The 11,523-nt window shown below is 37.1% G+C and overlaps 1 non-coding gene across 1 annotated transcript; it reads left to right on the top strand.

Annotated features, from left to right (window-relative positions):
- Positions 1–10,717: 10,717 nt before the first annotated feature.
- Positions 10,718–10,824, top strand: LOC122209260. Its single transcript, XR_006197532.1, has one exon. It is a non-coding gene; the product is annotated as a U6 spliceosomal RNA (small nuclear RNA).
- The last annotated feature ends 699 nt before the right edge of the window (positions 10,825–11,523 follow it).

The raw sequence follows: 11,523 nt of genomic DNA, 5'->3' as shown, positions 1-11,523 counted from the left end.
CTACTCAGACTTTCTTTTGTTGATCATTATCATAATAGATGGTTCTCCATCCCCTTATTTTCAATCCGAAGGTGTCCTTAGGTCTAAAGTGGGTCTCTTGTAAACAGCATATCAATGGATCTTGTTTTCTTATCCATTCTCTTACCCTGTGTCTTTTGATTGGATCATTGAGTCCATTGATGGTTAGAGTGAGTGCTGAAAGATATGATTTTATTGCCATTATGATGCTTGCAGAGTTTGAGTTTCTGGTAATGTTCTCTGGTCCTTTCTAATCTTTCTAAACTCCTTTAATTTTTGTTTGTCTGGGAAACTTTTTATTTCTCCTTCTATTTTGAATGACCGCCTTGCTGGATAAAGAATTCTTGGCTGCATATTTTTCTGATTCAGCGCACTGAATATATCCTGCCACTCCTTTCTGGCCTGCCAAGTTTCTGTGGATAGGTCTGCTGCAAACCTGATCTGTCTTCCCTTGTATGTTAGGGACTTTTTTTCACTTGCTGCTTTCATGATTGTCTCCTTGCCTGAGTATTTGTGAATTTGACTATGACATGCCTTGTTGATGGTCAGTTTTTGTTGAATCCAATGGGGGTCCTCTGTGCATCCTGGATTTTGATGTGTGTCTTTCCCAGGTTAGGAAAGTTTTCCACTATGATTTGCTTACATCACCCTTCTATATCTGTTTCTCTCTCTTCCTCTTCTGGGACCCCTATGATTGTGATCTTATTCCTTTTTAATGAGTCATTGGTTTCTCTAATTCTTAAATCATGCTCTTTTGCCTTATTCTCCCTATTTTTTTCTGCTTCGTTATTCTCTATAAGTTTGTCCTCTATGTCTCTGATGCTCTGTTCCGCTTCGTCCATCCTTGCTGCTGCTGCATCCTTCTGTGATTGCAGCTCAGTTATAGCATTTTTAATTTCATTCTGGATATTTTTTACTTCTTTTATCTCTGCAGAAAGGGGTTCTAATCTATTTTCGACTCCAGCTAGTATTCTTATTATCGTGATTCTAAATCCTGGTTCAGACACCTTGCTTGTATCTGTGTTGGTTAAATCCCTGGCTGTCGTTTCTTCGTGCTCTTTCTTTTGGGGTGAATTTCTTCGTTTTGTCATTTTGAAGGGAGAAGAGGAATTAATGAGGTAGAAAAATTGAAATTAAAAAAATTAAAATTAAAAAAAATATTAAAATTAAAAATTAAACACACACACACACAAATCGAATAGATGATGCTAGATCCTAGGTGTATTGGTCTGGGTACTGAAAGTGGTTTGACAGATTAAAGGAAAAAAAAAAGAAGGGGGAAATCATTTGAGATTTTGAAAAAATGAATACACTGAAGTAGACTAAAATGAGATGATGGGGATAAAATAGAATTTGAAAAAATATACGCAAAACTAAAGAATATAGTAGGAAAAAATTAAAGAAAAATATTTTTAATAAAAATTAAAAATAAATATAATTTTTTTTGTTTTCTGTATTTAATAAAAAAGAAAATAAACGAAAAAGAAAAAAAAGATTAAAAAAGAAAAAAGATAAAAAATCATTTGAAAATTTGAAAAAGTGAATATAGTGTAGTAGACTAAAATAAAATGATGGAAGTAAAATAGAATTTGAAAAAAATTACATAACAGCAAAAAATATAGTAATAAAAATTAAATAAAAATATTTTAATAGAAATTGAAAGTAAAAATTAAGTTCTTCTCTTTCTGTATTCAAAAAAAAGAAACAAAAAAGAAAAAAGAAAAAAAAGGAAAAAAAGGAAATTGTTTGAAAATTTGAAAAGGTGAGTACATTGAAGTAGACTAAAATAAAATGATGTAAGTAAAGTAGAATTTGAAAAAATTTACACAAAGCTAAAAAATATAGTAATAAAAATTAAAGAAAGATATTTTTAATAAAAATGAATTTTTTTCTTTCTGTATTCAAGAAAAAGAAAAGAATTGTAAAAGAGAAAAAGGAAAAAGAATAAAACAAAAGAAAGAAAATTGAATAGATGAACCTGCTAGCAAATTGAAGTAGGACTGAAATTGCTTCATTTTCCCCTAGAAGTCAGTCTATGTAGCTCTTTATAGTCCATAAATTAAGCCGGTGGTGAGACTTGTGTTCTTGAAGAGCGATGTTGGCCCAGTTGGGCGGCACTCAATGTAACAGTTCTGCTCTCCACTAGATGGTGTTGCTAGCCTATGGGGGTGGATTGTTGTGGGGCTAGTAGGTCGTATGTGCATGCGCAGGAGCCGTGAAAATGGCGCCACCCAGTCTGTTCTTCCAGATCAGCAATCATGCACCTGTCCTCTGTCTTCAGCTCTCATTCACTCCCTGCTTCTTCACTCTCTGTGACCAGGCCCCAGGCAGTACCTCTTTCCCAAGTTTTGTCTCAGATGCGGCTGTTTTCCCCGGCCCCTTACTTCCAAAGGACTGCAGCTTTGACCCGTTCCACCCCTCTGCAGGAGAGTCTCACTAAGCAATGGCCAAATGAAAATTGGCCTAATATTGGCTGCACCCAGGTACACCTGCTGGACCCTGTTGTTTCTGGTGCCCCAAGACTGCAGCCAGGTGCCAGCCCATCGCAGAAAATGTTTACAAGATAATGTTGCAGCAGCGTCTCAGGGATTATGGAAAATCACAACACACATCTGGCACCAGGCTTCACCCTTAATGACCTTGCTCCATCACCAGGGAATGTGGCCGCCTTCTGGGGTCTCCTGGGACCAGGTGGCTTCAATAGTCTCTGCTAAATGTTCTTCCCACAGTGGACCCACTTTTCCCTGTGTGACCCGAGAACCTCCTGGACCCCACTCTGTTCCTGGGGATTTGCCCTTCCCACCAGAGCACTGCCAGGTATCAAGCTGTGGAGTTGCAGCCTTTGTGCTCCCCTTGTTTACATTCTTAATGGAATTTAAACCCTCTTTTCTCCTTTCTCCCTTTTTAGTTTAGTCCCTGTGGCTATTTCCAATTTTCCACTTTCTTTCCAGCTGTTTTTTTTTTGGGGGGGGGTGATTTTCCCATATTCTACCCGCCTCCCCAGTCTCCATCCTCTCTCTGCCCACAAAAGCAGTTCCCTACACCTTTCGTGGCTTCTTGCTCCCCAAGTTCAGCTCTCTGCACTGTGTAGCTGCTGATTTCTGTGGTTCAAGTTGTGCAGATTGTTGTGTTAATCCTCCAATCAGTTTTCTAGGTGTGTAGGATGGTTTAGTGTTGGTCTGGCTTTATTTCATGGACGTGAGACACACAAAAACCTTCCATGCTGTTCTGCCATCTTGCCTCCTCCCTATTCTCATATACATTCTTAAACATTCCCTGGGTAAGATATACTACTCACATTTGAGAACCACTGCACCAAATTTTGAGGAACGTACCATGATATTCTTAAATACAGAAGAGAGGAACCCAAAGCCGGGGATTATATTAAGATGAGACTGGAAAAAGCTCATATTTTTTTCTCTTCAGGAGAAATGAATCTCATTGTACATGTCCCTATTTAATGAATATAGCAAAAGAGAGAAGGGAGAGATGTGAAAGTCTGTTCCCTTTTATTAATGGTTTGATTCTATAAGCTTCCTTTGACTCCGCTTCTTGAAAGCATTATGAGCATAGGATTTTATGACCTGAGTTTTCTAGCAAATTAGGCAGATATATTTTAATTACTCTTAAATGGGAGAAATTGTACACATTAAACATTTCCTCTATGAACAAGGAGAGGCAGAGGAAGTTGAAGTAAAAGCTAATGTGTAAAGTAGTGGGAAATCTACTGAACCCAGTTTCTATCAACACACTAATATAGAAAGAGTAGGAAAGTCTGAGAATTTAAATAAAAGACCATAAGTAGTGGCAAGTCCTCCAAATTGGGAAAGGATAGAAAGCATCCAAACTGGCATAAATAAAAAAGAGCAGTAGTTGATGTCACTGAATCATCAGAGGTCGGTAGGGTTAGGACAGGGTTACCGGGATAAAAGTGATTGGAATATTGGCAGCACAATTAAAAGACATGTGCTGTTGAAAAGGTATGAGTGAAAAAGGGCTAGCAAAGTGATTGGGAGCTGATTTATGGGAAAGTAAACCTATTAGGTTGTTGCTGCAAGGAAACAAAATTAAGAGGCATGGAGGCTTTTGGCAAATGCTCAAGCTAGAACTGGGTTAGAATCTTACCGACAGAGTCTTTAGCTCATACCTGTTCTCTTCAGTTTGGTTTACTGTTCTACCCAGTGTGCTGAGTACCAGCAGTAGCATCTCGTATCCCTGGGGGCTTATTTGAAGTGCAGGCCCTCGTCTACATTTTAATAAGATCCTCAGGTGGTTTATATACACATTAAAGTTTAAGAAAAAAACTAAAATATTATATATTAATTTGGACAACGCTGTATCTCCTTCAAACATGTCCTTCCTCATTTATTCACAGCCTACTTATTCAAATGAAACCTAGGAATCCCTCCTATTCCTTTCTCCTCACCTTTTACAAGTATGCAGTCACTAAATTTGATATAATCAAAACTAGTTTTGTATGACCTTTTTCTATATGCCCAGTCTTGGCTTTGTTATCATTATTTTCATTTGGACCCTCATTGTCTCTCTACTGAACTCTTGCAAGAGTATCCCAACTGGTCTCCCCTCCCGTGTCTGCTCAGAGTGATTCTTGTCAAGCGCAAATTATATCATGCTCTCATCTGCATAAAAATATATATGATTGTTCCTTAAATGAAAGCAGAGTGAAAACTCCCTCATGCAGTAGATATACACCTTCATAACCCTGCCTCTCATTACCTTCTTTCTTTTGCCTCTGCTGTATTCACACCTAACTGCTTTAGTCCCTCAACATTTTTCACTTTCACAACTAAGGGTCTTTGCACAGGCCACTCTTTTGCCTACTTGCTCCTCTGTCTTTACTTGGAGTGCCCTAAAGCAGACTGTGAGTATGCAGACGGACCTTTGGATGTAGGTGGTTTATTTTGGAAGTGGTCCTGGTAACTCATGTAAGGGAGATGACAGTGGGAGATGGGGAAGGAAAAAGAAATAAGAAAAATAAAAACAATGGATGGTGTATCGATGAGTTTGTTAGCTCTGGTTGTCTTTTCAGAAGATAGACATTTAGACATGTATCCACTGACTCACAATTCCTGTTGTTGGAAAGCATTAGTTGCCTTACCTATGGTTTACTTCTAGGCATGGCCGACAGCCTTGCACAATTATAAGAAAGTAAAGCAAAAAGTTGAGACCATATAGCAGATGCTTTATGTGGAGATTGGGCAACACTGCATGGACTATGCATCTCAGCTGTCTTGAGACTAGATGGCCCAGAATAGTACTGTGAAGTGGATCGCAAAGAGCTGTTTTATCCTCCCAAAACATTGAGCAATTCTGTTATTCTCTTCTCCGAGGAAGTATACTTACTTAAAAATATAGCGCTAAAGTCATGGTATTGCAGTATGATCACCGAATATATCCCCCTACCCAATACAATGCAGTAGAGACTAAGACTGTGTACAAAGAATTACATGGTTTTGTTTTTCAGTTTATAACCAGATTATAGCTTAAAATAAAGAGACACAATATGATTTGGATTTCACAAAAGGAAATTTCTATGGGTTGAATTGTGTACCTCTAAAAGTATGTTGAAGTCTTCCTCAAAATTGCCTTATGTGGAATAGAGTTGTTTTAGATACAATTTGCTATGATGGAATAGGGTGGGCCATTATGGTTGTTGTCCTTATAAGAAGAGGGGCACACAGAGACACAAAGGAAAGAGGGCCATGTAAAGACAAGTAGAGACTGAACTTACATTACCACAACCAAGGAAAGTGTTGCGCTCCCAGGAGCTAAAAGAGGCAAGGATGCATCATCCTTTAGAGGCTTCCAAAGGATCACTGCTCTGACAGCATCTTAGTTTTAGCCTTCTTATCTCCACAACTATGAGAGAAAAATTTCCATGGTTTTTAGCTACCCAGTTTGTAGTACTTTTTAATCAGCCCTGGGACATTAATGCAGAAATTATATGCTATAAAGTGTGTAAAAATATATAGTGCTTATTACATCATAAAGATCTCATAGAATTGGAAAAGTCAAGGTTGAATTCCAGAACATCTGGTTCCATATTCAACCTTCTCATTTTACATGTGAGGAGTCTGCAGCTCAAAGTAAGCTCAAAGTAAGGAACACATAGCTAGTCAATAACAGAACCTCGACTAGCCTGAGACTTGATTCTTAGTCCATTAGACTTTCTACTTGGCTATAGGATTCCTTTATACCTGAGCAGTGCCCACTATTCTTGATCTAACTTTAGTTACATATCCCTACCCTCTTCTGGAAGGCTGGCAGAGGTTGACCTAAACACCCATAGTTTGTAATTGTCACAGAATAAGAATACCCTTTTCCCTACCAAAATGCTAAGGCACAGAGTCTAAGCATATTTAATGCAGTGGTTACCATGGCAGCCATGTAATTTAATTACCACTCTTTTGTGAATATTTTAAAATGAAATTGTTAAAAGATCAAACAGCACATTCAACATTGTATGGCTGTAGAAATGATAAGTAGCTTTTTAACTGAAAATGCTCTGTTCCTGTGGGGAGTTGATTATTTTTTATGAGTTAAAATTTAATTATGGCATTGGATATAGAAGTGTGTTACTTTAATATATTACTGTACTTCAAAAGTTAAATATGTCAGAAACATTTTACCTTTTAATTTACGGCTCTGACCAGTCACCTTACAAAGCTGAGCTACAATTTCACCACCGTATTTTATATATTTCTAATTATAGGAAGCCCCATGTACATACAGTATTCAAGGAAGTCTTGCAGAGAAAATAAAGACATCCAAGGAGTTTTGCAATTTGGTATTGGAGTTATATAAAAGGATAACAGCATGTGAATCAAACCATTTATACATAAACACTGATGTACCTATAAAGTGCCAAATTCCATGCCAGGAAGTTACAATCCAAACAGAATAAGTAACATTTAAAGCTTCACTATTCAAAGTATGGTTCAGGCATGAGTAGTATCAGACATTAAGGTCACCTGGCAGCTTGTTAGAAATTTAGAGTCACAGACGCCACCCACTGAAGTAGAATCTGTATTATAACATGTTTCTCTTATAATTCTAAATTACACGTTAAACTTTGAAATGTCCTGATCTAAAGAATTCACAGTCCAATAATGAACAAAAGCTTATACATGAGCCTTGGTGGCTCACTTGGTTAAGTGTCCAACTCTTGATCCCAAAGTCGTGAGACGGAGACCCATGTTGGGCTCTGTGCTGGGTGGGGAGCCTGCTTAAGATTCTCTGTCTTCCTCTCCCTCTTCCTTTGCCCTTTCCCCCCACTCACATGTGCTTTCTGTCTCAAAAAAAAAAAAAAAAAAGCGTATACATAACTGCAAATGACCATTGCATATGCAGTGCTTAGATATGCCCTGAGCAATGTCATCAGAATTAGGGATGTGAAGGTGCTCAGAGGGCCTAGAGAATAGAACTATATATATGGGCAGTAATCAAGTAAGTAATTTTTGTTTGGGGTCTTGACAATTGAACAGTAATTTTCCAGGAAGACAGTAGTTGAAGGGAAGTCATTTAAACAGAAGGAATGGTAATTGTGAAGTACAGAGGCATAAAAGAGAAATTGTTCTAGGGCCTGGAATTGGTTCTTATTAGCTAGGGTATAGAGCTTAAGGGGATCATGTTCTTTGACAGGAGTTAGGTCATGACTGTATAACCTAATAAGGCATTTGATATTCAGTTAAGCTTAAAATTATATTAATTTAAACCAAATAATTTATATGTACCTTATTTATCAAAAGGATTGACAATAAAAAGACCTAGAGGATGTTTTATTTATCTTGAATACTGGTCATTTCATGCATTTTTAAAAAATCTTTTGTCTTAACTAGCTATAATAGTAAGTATCTGATAATGTTTATACCACTGAAATATAAGCTCTATCAATTGAGGGGCCTTGTCCACTTTCGTTGCTATCCCTCTCATGCACAAGTAGTGACTGACACATAGTAAATGCTCAATAAATACTTGATATAAGTAGTTGGAAACTATTTCAGATAGGGTTTAACCATGAAATGAGAAATTTTAAATAAATATAAGGAGGGGAACTTCAGATAGATCGATAGTTGCTCCTCTACATAATTTTGATATAGGCATTATTATCAGAGGAATGATCAAAGGAATAAAGAGATGTTTATTACCAATAACTGGTTGAGTTCTTCTAGAATTTGGAGCCAGGAAAGTGCATGGAAGGACTTTCATGAGAGCCAGGCTTGTCCTATGTACATATCAAGAATGTCCAGTCCCAATCCACAGAGTGCTTATAATAGTGAGAAGGTCCTAATTCTATTATCCTTCCCGTTCTTCATCATGCATACAGAGGTACATGAACTCCCTTCAGGTGTCTTCAGATAGATCAAGCTACCATGTCCTCTTGGTGTGATGAATATGAGCTTACATGTGATGTTTGGCAAGTCTAGTGTTAAAAGCAAAAGCTAGGAAAAATCTTTCAATTCCATGACATTAAAAAATGTTAGATTAGTGTCTTCCCAGGTAGAAGCCTCTCCACTAGGTGGGCTTCCTACCCTCTTACTATCTGCCTTAAGCCAATGTGGTCTGGGCTGTCTCATCAGACTAACAGTGTTTTAAAAGTTTAAGTTCCAGTTCATAGCAGTGGGTTGAACCCCCTGCTTTAGCCTCTGGAACCTTTCTTGCCAGTGTCCTGCAAAGAATGTTTACACTTGTTTTCCAAGCAATTTGATTTCCCCATTCTAAGTCCAATCAATAGGACTTCATTCCCTGACATGTCTGGGCCGTATATATGTATGGACATCATTACTTACCAGCCACTGCTCTATCAGGGTATTAATACAAAGCCATTTCTGAGGGTCCATTCTGGACCTCAGTAACAAGGACTCCTCTTTCATACAACCTAGAATTACCAGTGCTCCCTGTTTTTCCCTGGTGATTAAGAACCCACAAGCTTTAAAAATGATTATGAAGCATTTTAACCTCTGTTTTAGTTTAGATTGCCTCAGAAAGAGACCCTACAACAACAACAAAAAAGGACCTGAATGCAATTAGCATATTTAAAAGTAATTCCAAGAAACGTTGGTAGGAGTGTAGGAAAATGAAAGAGAAAATGGAGGAAGCTAAAACCTGATGTGTTACCAAGCATGCCACCCTCTAGATAACTAAAGTTTAATTCTATTATAGAACTCTCATAAAGAGTATTGTCTTGCTTCAGAGTTTTCTAATTTAAGAACCAAAGGAGCCATGTGTCTACCAATTCTGGTCAGCCACAGGTTAAGGTTTTCCTGGGTAATGATTCATTCTCCCATGCATATGGTAGAACAGGCTCCCAGAGCCACCCAGGAAAGGAATTGCAGGTGCTGGTAGTTATAAGTTGGTTGCATGACCTGAAATGAGAATGCAACTACAGTATATGGACCCACAAACTGCCTGCTATTCCCATCAAATAATTCTTTCCTAACACCTGGGTTTGTTTTCTCTTTGTGAGACAAATGAAGCTATTATTCAATGTATTCTTTGCAGAAAAGGGGATATTTCTTTCAACCAGTTTTACATATATTCTGGGAATATTAGGCTTGCTAACATTATAGTTACACAACTACAATAAAAGACCATTTACATATTTCTTGAAAGAACAAGAAAGATATTTTTTAAAGGTCATATTCTGTCCCTGCCTTTGACTTGATACTGCTGATAATCTGTCTTGCTAAAAACAGTAAAGAAAAATGCAAATTAATTTCTGGTAGAATGCTCACGTTAGGGTACTTCTGCACATATTTCAACAATTGTTTGATTTTATTTGTGAAGTCATCATAAGGATGATACCTTGAATAGGAGTCTAAACTATTTACCCTTTCTCATTCAAATTGTCACCAATGGAAGGCAGATGGCAGATGCCATGTGGAGATTTATAAGTGTCAAAGATTGTAAAGTATCAATGTATAAGTTATTATTGGAAAATATGTAATAGAGGATATTAGTTGCATATGAAGCAAAAAGGTATTCTTTACTTTGTCTTCTTTGCTCTTTGTCTACTCAGTCTTCTCTAAAGAAAACCAGCTTCCCCTGATAAGTCAAGGCTAGTGTATAGTTAATTTTAGGGAAGAAAATTATCCATGAGAGAGAAGAGAAACTACAGACCTAGCTTGCCTGCATGCAGCATGGAACCTGTAAGCCTAAGAACCCATGGCATCTGTGTGCAAATGGCCCCAAAGAATAAGTTAGGGGAGCTTCATTTGAGTAGAGATTTTTAACCAGTTCTCAAACTGGCACAGAAAATATGACTAATGAATGTTTTGTTGTCACCTTCTGTGTCTTTTGCCTTAGAGAGAGACATGATATAAAGGAGAATTAGGCAAATGCTTTCTTGCAGGGATAACTTATTTAGAATGGAAATGAAGGACGAAAAGGCTTGCTCAATGAAAGTACACAGCTCTCTAGGGTAGCAAATATGGAAGGAGGAGGAGAAAGTGATTTCACAGATTTACTGTAGAGATGAGTGACTTTGTAGTGGATGGGTCAGTAGACTCTAAAAATATTCATATCCGACTTTGGTGAACTAGGAATGATATGAAAGTTAGTGTCTGAATATGTGGGTTTATCCTATGTCCATTATATACATATCCTCTGACCTTGAGAAATTTGTTTAATCTCTCTTAGTGTTATATTCAATGCATCAGATCTTTAAAGGCTTGTTACATTGCTCAATTCGACAGCACATATACTAAAATTGGAACGATACAGAGAAGATTAGCATGGCCCCTGCCCAAGGATGACACTCAAATTCGTGAAGCGTTCCATATTTTAATAAATAAATAAATAAATAAATAAATAAATAAATAGAGCCTTGTTACGTAGTTAATGCCATTTAAACTGGGTTCCACAGAGTGCTAGGGTTTACTGGAAGCATCTCAGAATTCACTGAAGGGGGTAGGAGCAAGGCCAAGTGATTGGGACTTCAGGATCTCCTGCCTTTTTCTGTCCATAATAACACCATTTTGACTCTGTTTTATTGTTGGAATCACAGAACAGACTCAAGAACAATAACATAGTTTCATGAGGGAACATTTCTTTCTCCTAAAAATTATTTGAAAATCAATGAATAGTGTATGAGAAAACTGTTCTATAATCTCTGTATTATTATAGAAATGCTATTTATAATTCTTGGCATTTGAAGATAGGGTGTCACACATAAAACAACCCATTGTTCAAAATTAATGGCAATTTTTTTAAGTGCAGTAATGTCGTAGAGTTATTTGGAATTTCTGCCTCCTAGCATTTCCTATTCAATCATAAATACTTCTTTAAAAATAGGCTCTCTAATGTTCATGTATAACTACCAGGGTTTTAAATGTTAATACAGTAAATGTAAAAGGGAAACAGAGGGCTTTCAATGTCATTTTTTTTATCACAGTAAAGTAATTTTAGCCTTTGAAAGTATATTTTAAAAATTACTTAGAGAATATTGGAACACCAAATTTAAAGTTGGTGGTATATTTAGAAATT

Source organism: Panthera leo, chromosome E2, assembly GCF_018350215.1.
Source record: "Panthera leo isolate Ple1 chromosome E2, P.leo_Ple1_pat1.1, whole genome shotgun sequence".
NCBI classification, from domain to species: Eukaryota; Metazoa; Chordata; class Mammalia; order Carnivora; family Felidae; genus Panthera; species Panthera leo.
This window is presented reverse-complemented; position numbering and strand designations above follow the sequence as displayed.